The sequence below is a fragment of the Nelumbo nucifera genome, chromosome 4 (genome assembly GCF_055504915.1).
Source record: "Nelumbo nucifera cultivar China Antique chromosome 4, China Antique-T2T, whole genome shotgun sequence".
In the NCBI taxonomy this organism is placed as follows: Eukaryota; Viridiplantae; Streptophyta; class Magnoliopsida; order Proteales; family Nelumbonaceae; genus Nelumbo; species Nelumbo nucifera.
Window position 1 is genome coordinate 90,330,386 of NC_142652.1, and position 21,156 is coordinate 90,351,541.

Below are 21,156 nucleotides of genomic sequence, written 5' to 3' on the forward strand. Positions count from 1 at the left end.
CTCTCTTGATGAGATGCGATGCAGCAATCCCCTGATATCAGGGTTCATATCCTCAAGAATAGATAAATTAAGATTTTATTTAAGTTAAATGCGTAGATTAACAGAGAACAAAGATACGGCCACGTGAGTTATTGAATGGAGACATGCCTCAAGTAGCCCTGGTACCTCTTGGCATGGTTACACAGACTGGGGCCCTACTCTATAAAGCATTGGTTGCCATAGGGAAACCAGAAGGGAAGTCTTTCTCTAGAGGAATACCCAAATACATTACCCACAGACTAGTTAGTATATTCGTTTCTTCCAGTAATTTGTTAACAATTTATTGAGCTGAGAATCGTGTTAGCTCAGACATGGATCTGGTCATAGATGGAGCAGATTGATGAACTTGGGGAACCATGGATGAAACTTGCAGCACTTGATAATGTTTTGAATCAAAATTCAGGGCTGGCAGATTCACTGGTTTAGATCCAAATTCTGACTCCCAGAAAACAAAATGCCTTCAAGCCACTTATCAGTCAAGATGAAAGGAACAATGTACAAACAAGAAACAACCAAGGCACACATCATGGTGCCACCATACATCTAGGAGAATCTAGGATGATGTCAGTAGGTAGACCACAAAATTCAACAGAAAGGATCTATCAGACCAGAGATTTGCTTAGAAAAGGTGTCCCCCCCTGACCACAAGTTTCCCATCTGTCATCATCCCAAAACAAAACACAACCGTGAACCCTTTTCAGACAGAAAAGGAGAAAGACCCAAGTAAAATTTTGTCAAAGATGACTAGGTTTCAACCAGAAAAGGCTTTACTAGATAAATTATTAATACCACAATCATGACTGAGTGACCAAATACCGATTATTTTCTTCGTTTTGAACGGGCATAACAGCAAGAGAATTCAATATCAAATTCCACAATCTCTCTCCCTGTCAATGACATCACCATTTAAGCTAAAAATATCCTCCTACAGGCTGCAACCAGCTAATTCATTTTTGCTCCTTCAATGTGAGACCATCGGCCGATGGAGAGCAAGACTACCTAACCCTTGTTGTCACATGAAATTAAGATTTTTCCAAATATGGGAGATACGGCTTAGTTATCCACTGCCAAAGAGGCTACCTCGTAGCAAAAATCAGAATAAGGTTCAAAATATTGTAACATATCAATGCATATCGACTGATTTTCCATTTGATAATGGTTAATAAAATTTGCCACCACTCCACCGAAGTTTGGGGATTAAAAAAATAATAAAAATAAAGAAATAAAATAACAAAAAAAATAAAAATGTCATCAATGCCCTAAAGTGGGCCTCTGTCAAAGTTTGAAACAAAAATTAAAAAACATAAAAGAAAAACAATCAAAATAAAGTTTTACTACCCAAAATTTGCATATCAAAAGCATTGGTACTTTGAACCTCGGTTCAGGATTCATGGTATCAATAGGATATGGTCAATATATGCTGATACATATTTATTTCTTGGGCTAAGGGGCATGTATATGATACACCCAGTGACTGATTCAGACTGATACAGTTGATATGTATCTAAGTTTTTAAATTTAAATAAGATATAGGGTAAAATTCAAAAACCTCCCCTGAAGTTTCTGACAATCATAAAAATTTCCCCTATAGTTTTACTTTAACAAAAACCTCCCCTAGATTTTTAAAGAAATCAACAGAAACCTCCCTTCCATCAATGTCCAAGACGGAAAACACTAAACAGAAGATTCATTTTTTTCAAATACCTATTTTACCCTTTTGCAAATTAGTTTGCATCTATTTTTATTGAAATAATACCCTTGCTGACATGTTAATACTCTTTCCTCTCCCATCCACCTCTTTACCCCTGAACTCCATTATTGTATGAAGAATAGGAACACAACATTGATTTCACCAATCCAAACCCATTATTCAACTCTCATTTCTTCTCCTCTCTCCTCACCATCCCTACACAATACACTGAACTACCACCGGAACCACCTCTCTATGGGGGCGGTTCGGTGTTATATTCCAACATATGAAATTAATCCAGGTCTCTCTTTTAACCCCGAGAACATGAAATTAATCCAACCGTATTCCAACTGAATAGAACATGGAATCTGATTAATCTTTGATTGAGATTTGAGGAACTATACACTGCTATTGGAAAGGCAGAGGTTGCAGGTTAACCATCAGCTATCCTGCAAACTGCAATGAAGATTGAAGAATAATCATAACTCATAATATAACATGACCTCTCTCTTTCTCTCTCTCCGTTTGGTGTTTGAATCTAACCAACAGTCGTCACCATCGATCTGAGTGCAAACTTGACAGCCTTTCTTCTTTTTTAGACGATGCTTGGTTGGGAATGGTGACCACCGTGGTTCCAACGGTGGTGTTGTATTCGCAGTGAAGATTCGAGCTATGGGGGCAGTTCAATGCCATGCAGGGACAGTGACAAAGGAGGAGAAGAAAAGAGAGATAAATAATGGGTTTGGATTGGTGAAATCAATGTTGCGTCCCTCCTCTTCGGACAGTGGAGTTCTTTGCTGACATGTGTAAAGTATGATAATGCAGGGACTGGTCTGTTGCTGCTAAAAAACCATGAATCTTGATATGTTCCTTCTTCACAATTCTAGCTTGAACGAGGAATGTCGACACATTCTTTTATTGATCGCCTTGTAGTTGAAAAACTTGGCCTAGCTTTGGGTCTTGGACAATGGTACAATTGCAACAAAATTCCTTCTTCAAATCCTTGAGTATTTTGAAGTAACTGAATTCCTTCCTAAAACCTTGCATTGTTAGGATTTTCCGACCATTTCTTTGTTGTATATGCACATGCACATACTCCTTTGTCCCAGTGCCTGAGTCCTCAGCATTTGCCTCTATAAAGGGATAAAAGGCTGCAAGAATCTGGATGTCAAGTTCAGACATTAACCTTGGATATTGAAAGTGGACTACAAATGGAGTTTCGAAGGTATGGTCAGTTGAAGAAAGAGATCGATGGGAGAGGAAAAGGGGATAACATGCTATTAGGGGTAAAATAAGTATTTAAAAAAATGATTAAGCGATTTAACGTTTTCGGTCTTGGTCATTAACGGAAGGGATGTTTTTGTCAAATTCTTTAAAAATGTAGAGGTGTTTGCTAAAGTGAAACTACAAGGGAGGTTTTTATGATTGTGAGAAATTTCAGGAGAGATTTTTGTAGTTTACTCTAAAATATATTGATACTTGTAAATGTGAAAGAATTAACTATCTTACAAATTCCAAAATTTGTAATATCTTTATTTACCATTCAATATATTTATTTAATTTTGTTCGGATTTGTGTAAGCATTTTATATAAATAATCTCAAATAATTCTGGAAAATGTAAATTACAATCAGTATATGTTTAGTATTTTGGTTCCAACGTATTATTTCGAACATGCTATTAAAATGTGGTTCTTATATGTTGATACTTAATACCATATTTTTTTAGACGATTTACTTTTAAAATTTGTGTTATTGATGTTTTTAAAAGATTTCTATGGGTTTTCCTAACATATCCATGCATGTCTTGGTTATTCTACCTTTCCTCTGCATCCTGTTGTTTCCTCGATGCATCCCTATATGGCTGCAAGAAAATGAATGGAAAACATGTCCATGTTTTATTGGGCTCAAGGAAAAGAAATTAAGAGACAGAGACTTTACGAGCCAATGGTGGATTCACGACCGTGTGGACTTCTTCAGCAAACTTTTTTCTGATGATATCCCGATAGATTTTGAGAATCCTGACGGTATAAAAACCCAGCCAATTGAAAACCTGATAAAATCTTCACAATGGTGAATCGATGAATGTTTAGATAAAACTACGCCGCTGCCGGTCTTGAAAAGGCCAAACTGATCAAGCAACGGTATTTGATCGTAGACATAGACAAGTCATTTTCCTGCTCAACAGTCAACATCATTGTATGCTCTACATGGGCATCATATGTTGAGACAACAGAGAATGAAATCTAGGCCGCTAATTTGATCATCTTCCAAAGTAGATAAAGGTAACTAAAATATTGATCATATCATGGAGAGAGCTTACAGTGTAGGTGATGCTGATTCACACAATTTGAATCAAATGCCTCCACCAGGACCGTTCTTTATTCATATCTTTCTTCTCATAGCCATCCAATAGTTGGAAACTTGGAGACTACAACTTGATGAGACCACAAATACATATTGCAATACCCGAACAGTGAGATTGGGCAGAATGCAAGTTTCTTATAGTGTGCAGAGGGAAAAAGATTAAGAAGATCGGATGGAACTTGATTAGGGTATCTTCCTAGAGTTCAATTCTCCAGTGGATAACTCATGGCTAACAGACATGATAGTGCATATTTCAGTAATCAAGATCTGAACTGATACTTGTCTGTGTATGTGACAGAGAGAGAGAGGGAGAGAGAGGCACCACCAAGTCATCTGTACAAACAGAAGCCTGCAAGCCATACAAGTCCAAGTAGGCTTCCATTAATATAAAAAACAGCACATTCGTCTTCATTATTGGAATTTTTTTTGGTAGAACTTCATTATTGGATAAAATACACCTAAAACATGACTCAAACCTTACCCTTTAAAGCCTGCAGCAAGAAGTACCAGAAGGTCTCAAGGATTGAGAGCAACCTGATCTCATCTGTATTCCTCCCGATGAATTGTATCTGACAACCAGCATATCATGCAAGAGATGGACCACAAGGATATTAATTGATGCTTCTACAAGTTCCAGACGTATCTCATGAGGTTATTTATAATGTTTGCTTTCAGATTGTCATACGAGGAATTCAATGACCTAAAATATTGAAGCTAACTAATCCTTCCCAAAGAATCAAGTCATGTAACTGATTGCCTACATAAACCTACAACTACAACTTGCATGAGTTTTGCTCTTTTAATTACTGTCTTGAAATTAAACAAGTTGCAAGCTTATTCAAAAAAGAAGGCAGACAATTGATCAAAAATATTTATTTTCTTCAATAATATTTTTCATCAGTTATTCAACCATTGGATGTCTTCATGTTAGCAGAGTTGACTAAATTACAAAAGCTAATGTGATATGCAGAACCAAACCTACATCTCAGGTAAGGCTTACAGCTCTACTAAAACTGACCTCTGTAGGAAAATGCCCTACAGCCCCTAAAACTTAGTGCCAGTGTTTGCATGGACACAGACAAGAACTAGAATCTAACACATGACCAGAGTCTGACTCCGCAGGACGAAAAAGCATAGAGTTCATAATGTGTCTAAACTCTAAAAGTATATGCTATTAAAATACTCTATATTTTGAATTATAATCTAATACCTATAGGAAAAGGTGTAGAATTTTATAATCATTATTTATTAGCATTCTATAGAAAAATGATAGTCAATATGTACACTTGCTGTCCATTTATGTCAAATAAGAGAGAAAAGAAATTATTTGAAAAGCATGCCTGCCAAAGAACCTATGTAAGTAGAACCCAACATATGTCAAACATGAAAACTTCATCCATTTAGAAGAGATCATATGTCTCTGCTAGTGCACAGTGGTAAACTATGTACATATCAAACAAATATAACAGCCATTTTTTCTATTTTTTATGCTTGGCAGTTGGGCCTGATATTTGCTAATGTTGTTCATTCATTCATTCATCCTAATAAAAGATATTTTTAAAAGACATCTAAAGTTATAAAACCTTTTTTATAGGGATTAAAAATTTAATACCCTTATATGGACTTGTTTGGGCTTGCCTCAAACGGCTTGTAGTATCAGAAATGCATAAAGTTTAACATCACATTAGTTACTTGAAGTAATGCAATTGGGAAAAAATAAAGAGATTAAGAGCTTAACTGCTTGAATATGTTTTCTATGTTATGCTTGATTTTATTTTTAAATTTTCATGTTTTACATGTTATGTCTATGAATTTTAATTTGAGAAAATAGGTTTTTTAAAGCAATTATTTTAAATTATTTTTTATTTAATATTTTGCACTTTGGGCTTTTTTTTTGAATTTTTAGCAGTTTTTTGCATTTTTGAGCCTTGCTTCAAAAAGGCACATGCCTTGCGCCTCGCACCTTGGGTGCAAAATGGCCCTTGCACTTTTTTTGCGCCATGCACTTTTAAAACACTAGGTTGGACCCCATCTGAGTCAAAACAATTTGAACAGGTTGGATAGTCCAATAAGACATTTAATTGGACCAGTCCAGACTTAATGGTCCAAAGTTTTTATTGGATTGGATTGGATATGGTCCACCTGTAATGGAATTATATTGGACTATGTTGGGTTGAACCAATATTCCAGTCCAATGACAGAAGATGAGAGTAGGGGTGTCAATGGACCAGGTTTGGGTTGGACGCAATTTGAATTAGAATCAATTTGAACAGTTGGAAGTCCAATAAAACATTGAATTGGACCAGTTCAGTCCAAAATATTTATCGGATTGGACTGGACCTTGTCCATCAGTAATAGACTCATACTAGACCAGATCGGGTTGGATCAATATCCAGTCCATTGACAGCTCTAATTACAAACAAGCATATATTAATACCTAGCATCTACCTCATAGTTCTGAAGGCAAGCCTAGGCAACAAGGTGTGCTTATACTCCCAGCCAGTGTTTTAAAAGTGCAAGGTGCAAGGAAAGCACAAGGGCCTTCTAGCATCAAAGCACAAGAAACACAGGGTGTGTATCTTTTCAAAGCAAGGCACAAATTTTTGAAAAATAATAATAAAGATAAAATAAAAACAGAAATACATATAAAAAAGCAAACCTGATTTGTAAAAGAAATATAATGTTTTCAAGAAGCGAATTGGCTCAAATTAATTAAAGATTTGCCCAAAATGCCAGAATTTCTGACATCTAAAAAAATTTGGGAAAATCATAAATAGATGAGTTCAAGCAGCAGTTCTTTGGCCCGTGTGGGAACAAAGGAATTCTAGTTTTTTTTCTAACAAGGAAAATACTTTTGAGATGATGACTTATTTAACCACAGTGAGGTTGGTTCACCAATAAGAACAAGAAAGTCAAGGACTTTAGCACCAATGACATAGGGATATTATTAGAGGGTTCACTGTAGCTAGTGGAACCATGCTCTCCATCATGGTTTTAAAAGACACTAAGGTGAGGCATTGAAGCGTATGCCTCAAATCAAGGCGGAGCCAAAACACCTCACCTAGAGAGCACTAAAATTCTAAAAATAAATAAATATATATAAATATATTTTGAGACAAAATGTATTGATATATGATGCTCTCGTCTGTTCAAAAAAACTCTGTTTTGTTGGTTACCATTAAAAAAGGACAACTTAATTTAAAAAACAAAAAAGAACTTTCATAATATATTTTTAACCCAAAAATATCTATTTGCTTTCCTCTTACTAAATATAATAATCCTAACCATTCTATGTCTTAATGTACCACATGTAAGAATATCATGTCCACTCATATCTTCACCCTTTGCACATGACAGTGAACCCAGCAACTTACAAATAAAAAATGATAGTGATGATTTTTCTTTAAATTAGAAAGTAAGCAAAAAATATATATCTTGATCAGTGTTTAGGAAATTGGACTGGACCAGCCAATCGGACTGGTTGACCCGTGACCCAGCCCTATATCTGGTTCGTTCATACCCTAGAAACTGGAATAGGTAGAAAACCACCCAAATCCAACTGACCGGCCAGTTTAACCTGAAAACTGGTCCCGGTTTCCTAAAACTGCATGGGTCTCGAATGCGTGGAATTTTTTTATCAATAACCAGAAATTTCATTAATTAGAAAGAAGGTACATTAGAAAGAGGTTAGCTCTCTTAACTCTAGAAAAAAACACAGTCTAAACCATAAAATTACAATTGAGCCCATAATAAAGACGCCCTATTCACCCCTCGATTGGCTAGCCAATCAGCAAAGGAGTTAGCATTTCTTTTAATCCAGAGCACTCTAACTTCAATGCCTTGCATCAGCCATTTGAATTTTTTCTTTTCACTACTGTAAGCCCAAAGACTATGCCCATTCTGTTTTTCCTTTAACCAATTCACCACCAATTTGGAATCCCCTTCAATTATCAACTTGTTAATATTCATCTCCTTGGCTCTTTGAATACCTTCCAAGGCTGCTAGGATCTCAGCGCTAAGGGAGTCACCAACTCCAATTGGACCAGAGAAAAGAGCAACTAAATTCCCTTCCTCGTTCCTTATCACTTCCATATCACTCCCCCAATGCCCAAAGGACCTGGATTCCCAACACTACTTCCATCAAAATTTAGCCTAAAAACCCATTAGGAGGAGAGGTCCATTCTGATAAGTATTACCTCCATAATAGCTTCTTTACTGATTTTTTGAAGAATAAAAAAAATCATTAAAATGAGAAAGGAATTACAACCTAACGCCATTGGTTGTCTAGTTGACACACCAAATACATTCTAAACATCATTTTGAAAAGGATTCTTCATTACAAGGCTGTAAGTCAAGGGTATTCCAGAAACTTTCCAGCAAATCGACTTTGGAAACTTGATAAAAAATCTGGGAGTCTGAGGACCCAGTCTGAAATCAGATTGCTTACTGCAGCTATCATGTATTCTATACTTTTTGACCTGTTCTTGAAAAACCTTATGTTTCTCTCCTTCCAAATATACCAACATACTACAAAAGGAACACAGCTCCAAACAATCCTGGCTTTCTTATTTCCTCTGAGCTTTGGCCACAAGGAGAAGATGAAGATCTCTGCTGGACGCTCATCCCAAATAGAAAGGAGAAGAGCTTCCAAATGAAACTTGCTATGCTGAACGAGAAGAACAAATGGAGGACTGTTTCTTCCTCCTGATTGCATAAATAACACCAGCTGGCCAGATGCAATCCCCTAGGTTTCAGGTGATCAGAGGTGAGGATGCTGTCATGTGCCACCAGCCAGGCGAAGGCTTATACCCTTGATGGAACTGGGTAGTCTGGGTTACTCCACACTCCTTTTTATCTGGTCCGAGCCCATTTCTTCTCTTACTAATGCTTTGTAGAATGACTTAACTGTGAGTCTGCCTTCCTTACATTCTTTCCACCAGAAACCATCTTCTGTAGATCTAGAAATGCTGGTCCCTTCTAATTTTTCCAGAAGCATAATGCACTCTTCCACTTCTTGGTCCAAGAGAGGCCTTCTGAATTTCAGATTTCAAATCAATTGCCCCCCTCTCCACTCATAGCATTGGTCTATCTTGTTCTGTCAGCTTGTATAATCTTGGGCAAACCTCACTTAACTTCCCTATCTCAAGCCACTCATCTTCCCAAGACCTCACACTAGAGCCTTCCCCCACTTTAAACTTGACCAAATTTCTGAACTCTTGATTGAAGTTCATGATTCCTTTCCAAACACTCACCCCGTAGGACTTCTTACTTCCCCTGATTACCACCCAAATCTGATCACACCATATTTCCCAACCACCACCCTCCTCCAAAAAGCCTCCCTCTCTCTTCCTTGCCCAAACCTCCACAACCATTTCCCTAGAAGTGCTTTGTTTATTAACTTTACCCTTCTCAGGCCCAAACCTTCCCCCCTCCTTTGGCTTGCACAGCTTTTCCCACTTGAGCAAGTGGAATTTTTTGGCTCCCCCTCCCCTTCCCATAGAAAATCTCTTGCAAGGAAAGAGTAAGTTGGTAAATTAGACAAAACACTCTTTATAAGTGTAGTTCTCCCACCCATAGCCTTCCATCTGTCCAATCTCTTCTCTACTCTGGCCTCCAAATGCTAATTGCTGTGGTCTTTGACCCCACAGGAAGCCCTAAATACATAAAAGGAAGATCCCCTACTTTGCATTCCAGCACCCCTGCAAATTGTTCCCCTCTGAATGCTTCCTTCCTTCTCTCCCTCAAACCTTCCTTAATGGCCTGTAATTTTTTAATCACTTTTACACCAGCTGCTCTTTCCATCTGCACTTACTTCTACCTACCTTCTGCCCATTCCACAAAATTTGGTTGAAGTAGCCAACCATTTTCAAACCTGAACGGCTTGAAACCTGTAACAGAAGCAAACTACTTAGCAATATGGGTTTGTGGTCCGACAGCTCTAGCACCAAAGGCTCTTGGATTACTTCCCCCACATGTTTAAACCAGAATCCCGAGAATAGGAATTCTATCTAATCTCCTTAAAATGGCTGGAATTTGACCATTTGACCAAGTAAATCTTCCACCATTTAGGGGTGGATCAATCAGCTCATTATTGCTAATGAACTCCTCAAACCTCCTCATCCCTACAGACGTCCTACTATCCCTCCCCCCCTTCATTTCATTTCTCCTCCTCACTACATTGAAATCCCCTCCCACACACCATGGCCCAACCCACTTCTGACTCAACTCCTCCAGTTCCTCCCAGAACTCCACTCTCTCCTACTCCTCATTTGGTCCGTAATCATTTGTTATGCCCCATCTCCACTCCCCGCTTACTTCTTGCAAACAAACTGACATCAAGAATGTTCCAATTTCCTCCCCCACCTTTTTGAACACCCCTGGATTCCATATTATTACAACTCCTCCTGAAAGTCCCAAAGCTTTCAGTTCCACCCATTCTCCTCCCTCCCCTCCCCAAATCATCTTTCATTTTTAAGTCAAAATTTTTCAGTTTTGTTTCTTGTAACGACACCATTTCTGGTTTGTGGGTTCTAAGCAGATTTCTCACTATCTTCCTTCTTCTTCCTTCCCTCAGTCCTCTCACATTCCAGATAAGAATCGTCAACCCTCTCCCCCTCCCCTTGACTACCCCACTCTTCACTCATTCTCATCCAGACCCTCCTCTTCCTCATCCCACCCCTTGTTTTTTTCTAGAATCTCTTTTCTCTTCTCTTTCTCTTCCTTTTTCTTATTTTCAAATTCCTCGAATGCTATCTTGGCAAGCCCTTCCCCTCCTCAAAAAAACTAAGCCGAGAGATTTCCCAATCTCAACCTCCCTTTCTACCAGTTTATTGATATTCACCTCTCCATTTTGTACTATCTCCGAACTAATTTGGTCGTTCTGAGAATTCTGTGCTCTTGCTTCCTCTCTGTTCTCCTACCCTATTTCTTCAACTTCATTCCCCTTCCCTTCCTTTCCCTTCTTCTTGTCTTTGGAAGGCCCGACTACCTCCTTTTCCTATTGTATACCCTATTTGTGGTTCTCCTCCTCCCTCCCCTTCCCTCTGCCTTCTCTTTTTTCTCTGTTTTCCCGTGTTCCCCCTTGCTCCTCCTTCTAACCCCTCATCTCCCTCCCCTTCCTCCTTGTTCAGATCTTCTAGTAGAGGAGTGTTCGGTACAATCTCTTGGCTTACCTCTTCGAGACTTGGGACAGATTGTAACAGGTTGAAGTCGAATTTTGAAACTCTTATTTGTTTCCTCCCTTTTTCTAATTTTTTTATTTTCCTCTACCACTATTGCTTTCTCCTTCGATGTGTGAGTTGGTTTAACAGAGTTCTGCTTCTCCTCCAACCCGAGAGATCTCCCTAATGACCCCGGGTCTTCTCCGTAGCCACCTGGGGGCCTCCTTATTGCAACCTGCTTCCGATTGCAGTTTGAGCTCCCTGCAACTCCACCCTTAGAGGTTTCTCTATTGTTCCTTCTTTCTGGGTTTGGACTTCCACCACCACTCTTGTTGAGTTCTTTTCGTCTTCCTCACCTTCCTGTCTTCTTGTTTCTATTCCGCTACTATATTTTCTCACAACCCAGCCAAAACCATTCCTCCTTTTCTTCCTCTTTGGCGAATAGGCGACTGGTTCTCAGTCGATTGAACTTCTTCTGCAGTAGGAAATGTTGTTCTTTACTTCTCTCCTCTGAGAATAGTCTTGAGTTTCTTTCCTCCCAAATGGTCCAGCAAATGGCAGTCCTTCCACATCTCCATATTATTTCCTCCCTCTTCTTTGGCCAACTAAAGAAAGTAGAAGAAAACAAGCTTTGCATAGTTGGTGGAGGGGTCCACCTGCATCCAAACTAAGTGTAAAACCATTCCCAAATACCTTTAACAAGGTTGCAGTAAATTAGTAAGTGATTGCAAGACTCACGATCGGCCTTACAAAGAATACACCAATGAGGGGATAAATAGTTTTTAGGTTTGTTTCTTTGAAGTAAATCACAAGTGTTGACTTGATTCTTTCCAAAAAAGCATCCCAACCCTTGGTGGAATAGGTTTCCCCCATACCTTTTTTGTAGGAAATCAAAAGTGTGGAATTTCAAAATGCAAATGGCAAGATTCGAACCCATGACTTTTTTCCCATGCATATTGTCTTGTTACCATTAATCCATTTGATTATTTGTGTTCATTTATGAATCTTTAATGTACATATTGCATTAATTTTTTTGATAGGTACACAGTTATTGATCAAAAAAACAATTTTTTTTTATAGGTATACATATTGCATTTATGAACATGTCTTTCAAAGAAAATGTGAGTTGGGAGGTTTGAAACCTAGTCAATTACATTAAAAATTAAAGAACTAACCATTTATCCACCACATTCAAGTATAACAGTATTTGTATAATTTACTATTTATAGTATTTATGTGTCCTATGGTATACATACATATTTATATATGCCATATCATCATGGTTTGACCTCCAATTTAACCGGAGTTGAACCTTTGACCCATGAACCTCTCCCTTTTCCAGTTCTATATTTGGTATTGTTCTCTAAACACTAGTCCTAATACAAATAGAATTGCCATGGTCCATTACTTGGTGTAATGGTAAATCTCGAACAGGCAAGTGTGAGAATGCAGATTTGAGTCTGAGAGTGACCACTTTGTGCAAAAAAATAGCAAAGTTTAGGACCACATCTAGTATATCCCTCCCAAGACCACAAATAGTTGGGACCACCAGTTGCTAAGGGCCTTTATACAAGTAGAATTACCAAACCTCTTTCGTACAGATTCATTGGCTCACTTTGCCCCCACCCTTGCCCCTACCCCCCAAGGCCCCACAAAATTTAGTCATTCACTCCATATATAAACCTGGCCACATAAGAGCGCAATACCTCTACACAATAGTTACAAATGCAAAATAAAATTACAAAAAAAAATCAAAAACAGAGGATTTATGTGTGTGTGTGTGTGTGATAAAGAAGTAAATAATACAACTTATCTAAAATTGTATCCTAAAATGTATAAAAATTACAAATAAAGAATAACATATATATGAATAAATTAAGTACAAAGATTATTTAATTTAGGTAGAGTATTATAAACATAAAACAAAATACAAAATAAAATTTCAAAAATATAGGATTCATAATAAAAAATATATATAAAATATAAATAAAATATAAATTGGCTATAAAATAAATAAATTGTAATCTAACATACATAGAAAATATAGTAAGTATATATATATATATAAGCATAAAAATCAATGTGTGTGTTCGAAAATTAAGTAAAAATATTATTTAATTTAGATAGAGAAGGTTATAAACATAAGATAAAATACAAAATAAAATACAAAATAACAGTACTGAATTTTATTGATCAGTATAAAAAGTGAGTACAGGAGAGAAGAGAACCCAGAAAAGGCTAGCCTTGGCTAACCACCATACATGAATACATCAGCCCCTAGCCAACGTGGCCCCAATACAACTGGTTACTTGATAACCCCTGCTTTGCTAGTTCGTCTGCCAAACCATCGGCAGCCCTTTGAACCCAAACCAATGTTGCTTGCAATTCCTCTATGATACTTTGTAGCTCCCTGAATATGTATCTATAATTCCAAAGCTACTTCCTGATCCTTCTTTAACCACCCAATGACTTTTTGATCCCCTTCAATTTTAATCTCACTCATGTTCCTAGTTTTTCCTCTCCTTTAAACTGTGAGTGCAGCCCAAGTTTCTGCCTGAGTTGAGTTTCCTGTTCCTAGAGGTCCAAAAAATAACTCTACGATTTTTTTTTTCAGATCAGCAAAGGTAGAATTTATTAAGAATATATTAAAACTGAATGTTACATTGCTGTGAACAAGACCTCTAGGATGTTTCCATTTTTATCCCTGAAAATTCTATCTATACCTGAAGGTTCAGGATTACCCAAGCTGCCATCCATCAAAATTCAACTTTAACCAGCCCAAAGATGGTGGAGACCAACAGACCATAGGCTTAACATTTTGTTGATAAGAGCTTGCCACTTGTGACCAATCCCTAAGGATGTCATCCATTGTGAAATCAGAGAATAAATCCATAGTCTTCACCCAATGCACCACCTTTATTGAGATGTTGTCAATGATTTCTTCTATGTCTCTTTCTTTGTCCAAGAACAATCGAGCATTACTTTATGCACCAGAGAATAACCACCCTAGTGCATTCCAATAGCACCTTCCCTCTTCTCTTTGAAGGGGAGAAAAACGAATTGAGAAATAGGCTCTTCAAACCTACCAGAGGAACCGACCTGAAACCAAAAAGGGAAAGAAAATCTACCAGAGGAATTTTCACTTCCAAAGCCCTGTGGACCCCAGTTTTAGAGAAGGTTGACTCAAAGTTAGCTTCCTAGAAGGCCAGGTATCTGTCTTCTAAGGGTGGGAAGGTAACTCTAATCAAAAGTGTGCTCGCAAGCCTCCCAGCTTATTATATGTCTATTCTCCCAATCCCATCTGAGGTGGCTGATCAAATAGAAAGGAGGATGAGAGACTTTCTGTGGAGCGGTTGGAAGGACTCATCCAATTATCATCTGGTGAGCTGGGATTGGATCTGCAAGCCTGTGTCTTTTGGAGGTTTGGGATGTTTAATAAAGCCCTCTTGGCCAGATGGCTCTGGAGATTTGCTATGGAGCCAATCAATTTTTGGAGGAAGGTCATTGCTGAGAAATATGGTTTGTGTAGCAATGGATGGGATGCAGAAATGTCCCTTTCATCCTACATTTGCAGCTTGTGGAAGGGCATATCAAAGGCCTTCAGTAATTTTAGTGAGGGACTGCTTTTCAAAGTCAGGGATGGGAGGAAGGTGAGGTTCTGGTTGGACTCTTGGTATGGTGATTTTGCTTTAACAGACAAGTTTCCCTCTTTGTTTAACATGGCGGATAACAAACTAGCTTGGGTGGCAGATTGCTATGAGATGAATGGTAGTTCGATTTGCTGGACCACTTCTTGTAAAAGGAGTTTCAACGATTGGGAGATTAATCAAATTTCTGAACTGTTAGATCTACTGCAGAATCAACTTTTGGACGTGCAGATTCAGGACTCCAGACTTTGGAAGTGACTTCTACAGGGGTTTTCATAGTCAAATCTTTTTACAAGAGTCTGGTTGGAGCTTCAAGGAACCCTTTTTCCAGCAAGGCCATTTGGGGTTCAGCTGCACTGTCTGAGGTGAAATTCTTCACTTGGGTGGTTGTCCTGGAGAAGTGTTTGACTAAAGAAATGCTCGAGGAAGGGGTACCTATCTAAGACAGATCATGCGTCTTGTGCAGCAGGGAGGATGAGTCAGTAAGCCATTTGTTCTTACACTGCAGCTTCAGCTCAACTGTGTGGAGACACTTCTCTAGGGCTCTTAATCTGCAATGCTGCTGTCCCTTCTCAGTCAAGGACCTTTTGCAAGAATGGGGCATACAGGTACAGGGTCTGTCAAGGAAAGAGAGTGTGTTGGTCAGCTGTTCTTCTGGCAGTCTTGTGGACCATCTGGTTTTAAAAAAAAAAAAAAGATTTTCAAACAGAAAGCATCACCAGAATCTGTTGTGATTAATAGAAAAATAGGCTCCAAATAGCAGCCACAAAACTACAGGAGATTAATAGATGGGGAGAGTTTTCCCCTTGTACTCTACACAAAAGGCAAATGTGAGGAGAAAGCAGTCACCAGGGTTTGCTTTTTAGGAAATTCTCACAAGTATTAATATTAATATGATATACATCCCAACAGAACAAAAACTTTAATCTTAGGTGGGATTTGACCTTTCCAAATGGCATTAAAGGGACAAGTACCAAAAAATTGAGGTGCTCTACAAAGAACTTGGGAGAAAGAGGCACAAGTAAAGGAACCAAAGGGGGTCAAAATCCAAATTCTTTAATCGATTTTGCTAGTATCAAGGAAAACTTCTTTTAGGGAACTGTAAGTGCAATGACGTTTGGAGCTTCACAATCCCTTAAACCCCTTCTAAGTCCAAGTCCCAATACAAACCAAGGTTGGAAGTACTGACAAAATGGGACACCAAACAATTTTATTTATGGCAAGATTGAAAAGGGAAGGATACAAACTGCTCTCCCCCCCCAAAAAAAGATCTTCCCAAAAAAAGAGTTTTAGAACCCAAATAGACATCATACCTGATGAAAGAAATAAAGAAGGGACTAATAGCTGAGATTGCTTTTCAAGGTGAAGATAAGGAGGTTCTAGCAAGTACACTAGCGTCCCAACCATTGAGAAAAGTCCATGAATGCTTATGACGACCACATGCCATAGTTTGTCTAAATCATTGGGGAATCTCCAAATTCATTTACCCAACAAAGAAGTATTCCTTGGTGTTACTTGTCCAATTGATCAAGTGATCCCTTTTCCTTTCTCCCAAACCCCCTTCCTCCTTACTTTTTGCAAATTGTCTTCCAATTGATCAAGTCAGTGTTTTAAAAGTGCAAGGCGCAAAAAAGGCACAAGGGTCAATTTGCACCTGAGGCGCAAGGCACAAGGCGCACAAATTAAAAGAAAAAAGGCTAAAAAATTAAAAAAACAAATTCAAAAAAATTGCCAAAAAAATCAAAAAATGCAAAAAATCAAATTATTAAACATAATATTAATAAAAATATAAACTTTAATTTTAAAATAAATGTTTTAAAAAACCTATTATCTATTTATCTAATATTAAAATACATAAATATAACATGTAAAGCATATTAAAATGAGAATTTAAAAATAAAATCAAATATATAAAACATTTTCAAGCATATAAAACCCACAATCTCTTTTTTTCTCAATTGCATTACTTCAAGTAGCTAATGTGATGTAAAACATATTACATTCCTGATTCTACAAGTCGCCTTTGTACCACGCCCCTCGAGGCAAGCCCAAACAAGTCCACGCTAGGTCTTAAATTCTTAGTTCTCACACAAAAAATAATGATTTTGTAGTTTTAGTTGCTTTCTAAGAAGACATTTTATTAGGACGAATGAATGAACAACGTTACCAAATAGGGGATTCTCGAAGCTCCGGTGAAGCATCAAAATTTCAAAAGGCGCACGCCTGGGCTGAGGCGCAAGGCGCACGCCTTGAAAGGGCTGTGCCTAGGACTTGGGCGAGGCACCTACTTGAAATGCACCTCGCTTGTGCGCCTAGGCGCGCCTGAGGTGCGTCTTTTAAATCACTGGATCAAGTGATCCTTTTTCTTTTCTCCCAATTCCCAAAGGAAGTCCCTCATGATCTTTTAATCCTTCTTGCCATAGAGAGTGGAATTTTGATTACTGAAAGGTAGTACACTGGGTGGTTGCTAAAGGTGGATTTTATGAATGTGATTCAATCCCCAAGGGAAATATAACTCTTTTCCATGCGACTAGTCTTTTGAAAATCTATCGAGGAAAGGATTCCAAAAATTGGAGAACTTTGGGTTTCCCCTAAAGGCAAATTTAAGTATTTCAAAGGCCAATACAGTTTAGCAGCCCAAGATTTCCACATATCTCCTCAATACACTCTTACATAATCATATTATATATATGATTATGTAAGTACTTTGAGGCTTACGCCTCACCTCTTAGATGTCCAACCATCATGCCCCCACCTTCAGCCTTTTAAAACCTTGGCCTCCATAGCTTGATTTACTCCAATCTTAATGTCATTAAATTTGACTTTGATAGAGAAAATAAGAACTCTTAGAAAAAAGGATCACCACCTAACCTAAAGAGAAAGTAAGAACTCTTTAAGAAAAATATCTTTCTCAAAAATAGAGTCCAATAGTTACTACAGAGCAAGTCTAAACAAAGCATAGGTCTAGATCAAGGTACAGAGGTGGAAGGGATTAGGCCCTGGAGATTAAACAAAAAAGGTCCTTGGTTGTTTGGGAACCGGTGTCTTTGGCTGTTCCACTCGAACTCCCAAATCAATTGTAGATAGAAGGAAGAGTTAGAATTATCATTATACAGACTCCAAAAAAATTGATAACTCTAGCCAACATCTACATTGCCCAAGAATCAATCTACATGCCTAAAGAACCGTGCAAACTATACGGAAAATGCATGTTTTATTACTTTGACATAAGTTTAACTAAGAATGAGTACTTGAGAATTAAGCCTTTTAAAATGATAATTTAATTGCTGTAAGGTATGGCACATTAAGTAATACTACTAGAACTATATTAAATAATGTATAATCACAATGATTCAATTGAAACATAACGAACTCATGATTACACTGGTAACAGGTAAGCTATTAACAAAAAATTGAGTATGAAGTAATGTTTTGAGCTACTTTAAGCAAGGATTTGACTAGTAAAAACACGCTAATTGGCACATAAATCACTACAAACATGTAGGGTAGTGTATGAACATGAAGATCAAGCTCAAACAATCATAGACGGATAACTAGATTGAACCAAACATATACCTCGGACATAATAGAACAGCTTGGAAGAGTAGTTGGGTAGTTGTGTTTGACCATAAAAATCTATTGTTTTAAACGGGAAAAACAATATGTATAAAGCTTTTTAAATTCTATATATGGAACCCCTACAGATTTCAAAACTTCTCCTTAAAACATGTAAAGAAATAGCTTTTTATTGCACGGTGAGAACAGAGAAGCATTAACATCAAACATACATGAGGATCACGTGTCGGCACCCTCCGAGCCCTTTGCTGCAAAAGGATCATGCGTGGGACCAATATCCTGCCCAATATGGCGTTGCACCAACCGCTGCAGGTCAGCCATAACCTTGTGTTCACGTTTCGCCTTCTCCTCATAGTTGAACATTGCCAATGCCCGCTTGTCCTAGCACTGTACACCTGGTTTTCTTTTCTGATACGGATGGCATTCATTCTTTGATGTCTACTACCACTCATCACAAAGCCGAGGCTCTCAAACTTCTGGATTTCCTCAGCTGAAAGACCCACTTCTCCTCTTCGAGGAATACGCTTCCCTTGTTGCACATACTGAGCAATCGCATCACCTTCACCCGGCCTCAGAGCCCCTCCATAGCTAATATGCCCTTCGGCCCTTGGAAGAGGCACAGGTCCCACAAAGGCTTCATTATCCAAAGCAGGTTTCTTTTGTGACCCAATCATCTCTTTAAACATACGAGCCTCAGCATTGATCTCAGCATTCTTTGCGTCATCTGCTTTTGCATTGTTCTTAGTCTTATTCTCCGAATCGGAACTCTCGGTGGAACTCTCACTTATCGATTCAGACCTTCTCGTTTCCCTGCTTCTTTTTGTACGAGAAGACGACTTAACTCGTCTCTTCTTCCTGGATCTCGTGTGATCATCAGAGGACCGGCTTGAATAAGAATGATCACTTCCACTCTCCTCACTCAGGCTCCCATCAAATTCACTGCTCTTACTCCTTGTCCTTCTCTTACTGCTGTACCTGCTGCTCTTTTTCCATCGCCTATTCTTCCTTCTTTGTGACTTCTTCCTATCTCTACTGCCTTCGTCACTGGAATAGTCAGAGCTCTCAGTATCACTGATGTCCTCATCCGATTCCGTATCATTATCGGATTTCCTACTTCTACGCCGCCTAGAAGTTGAAGATTTAATTTTCCGCCTATCAGTCTTACCTCTCCTTCCCTTCTTTCTCCTCGATGTCGAACTGTCAGTATCTGACTCAGAATCAGATTCCGTCTCAGAAGAACCACTCCGAGATTCTTCAGGTTCAGAACGCACACCGCGATCAATGACATTTTCCTGATCTCCATCTCTATATTGATTGTCATCTGCAGTTTCCTTCACTTCATCTGGTGGCTCCGACTGCTCCCTTTCACTCCGAGGAGGGCTAGGAGTTACATTCCAAATACAGTTTTTCAGACTCTTTCTCAATTTCTGACGTTTAAGCCGCCGATACTCTTCGTAGCTCAAGCCCTTTAACTCCTCATCAGAATCTGAGTCCGAGAAACGTCCATTCCTAAAACCTCTATCGAGAAATGGTGCGTCATGATCCTTGTGATCGCTACGGTCGAATCGTCGGCCATCTCGGGACAAGCTACAGACCCAGGGCTTCTCCTAGGGTTCGAATGACCATTCGACACTGCTCGATCATGACGGCGATCTGGTTCATAACGAGACCTTCTATAACAATTGACAGGACTACGGCTACGACGATCGTCGGAATAGTACCGAGGAGATGAAGACCTAGATGAATCCGGCGAGTGGCGATCATTTTCTCGGTCGGCGGCGCGATGTCTCTCTGGGATTTCCACCGTCGACGAGGGCCTTGAGTCCCGCCTTCCCGCTAAACCGTCACTATCTCTCGCGCCCATTGTGGATTAGGGATGATTATTGAAAGGCGAGTCACGAGGGTCTAAATGCGCTAAATTCGGTTATTTTATTGACCTGTTCATGGGCTGGGTCCATTCAAATTTTGGGAACAGCCCGGCCCAGACCGGCCCATGAACAGGTTATAATCAATTCAGGGTCCGTTTGGTTGGTAGGAATGGGATTCAGATTCCTATTCTTGGCAAAATGAAATTTTCCCATATGGAGGAATGGCCATTCCAGGCCCCCTAGAGAATGGGATTCCAATTTCTAAGTAAATATCTCACGACAAAAAACCCCAAACCCTAATATGAATAAGATAATAAAATACTATTAAATTAATAATAAAATAAATACTTAATGTACCCTTATGGTTTAGTAAATGGAACAAAAAACACCCTATTCTTTGAAAATTTTCTTAAAATAACCCTTGAATTTTCTGAAAATGGACATCGTGTTAAATATTGACAGAAAAAAAGTGAAATATTGAATTTTTTCATGATAAAAACCCAACTGATAAAAGGCATGATTATGTCCATTCCGATGTTGATCACCTCTATTTCAGATGAAACATTGTTGTTGTTGTGGGGACAACACTATTTCTGAAATGGAAAGGGGTTTGCAGATAATGCAGCATCTTTGGTGTGAATGTAAAGATTAATTGTTATCCCAAAAGTGAGATAACAACATCAGCAGATGAGAATATGGTGAAATTTCATAGAAGTTCAAGTATGGATGTTGATAAGTTAAGAAGGTCTGTTAGGGTAACTAGGAAGAATCCGAGATAAATGGAGTGATGCTGAACATTTGGACGTGTTTC

At 38.5% G+C, this 21,156-nt stretch overlaps 2 pseudogenes across 2 annotated transcripts; both read right to left on the reverse strand.

Annotated features, from left to right (window-relative positions):
* Window positions 1-830: 830 nt before the first annotated feature.
* On the reverse strand, window positions 831-2,911 carry LOC104611853 (protein translation factor SUI1 homolog 1 pseudogene; annotated as a pseudogene). Its single transcript, XR_016085845.1, has one exon. The product of XR_016085845.1 is annotated as a protein translation factor SUI1 homolog 1 pseudogene (transcript).
* A 1,055-nt stretch (window positions 2,912-3,966) lies between these two features.
* Window positions 3,967-20,389, reverse strand: LOC104586682 (uncharacterized; annotated as a pseudogene). Its single transcript, XR_016085844.1, has 2 exons — window positions 18,690-20,389; window positions 3,967-4,443 (listed from the first exon to the last, which is right to left on the reverse strand). The product of XR_016085844.1 is annotated as an uncharacterized LOC104586682 (transcript).
* Window positions 20,390-21,156: the final 767 nt, after the last annotated feature.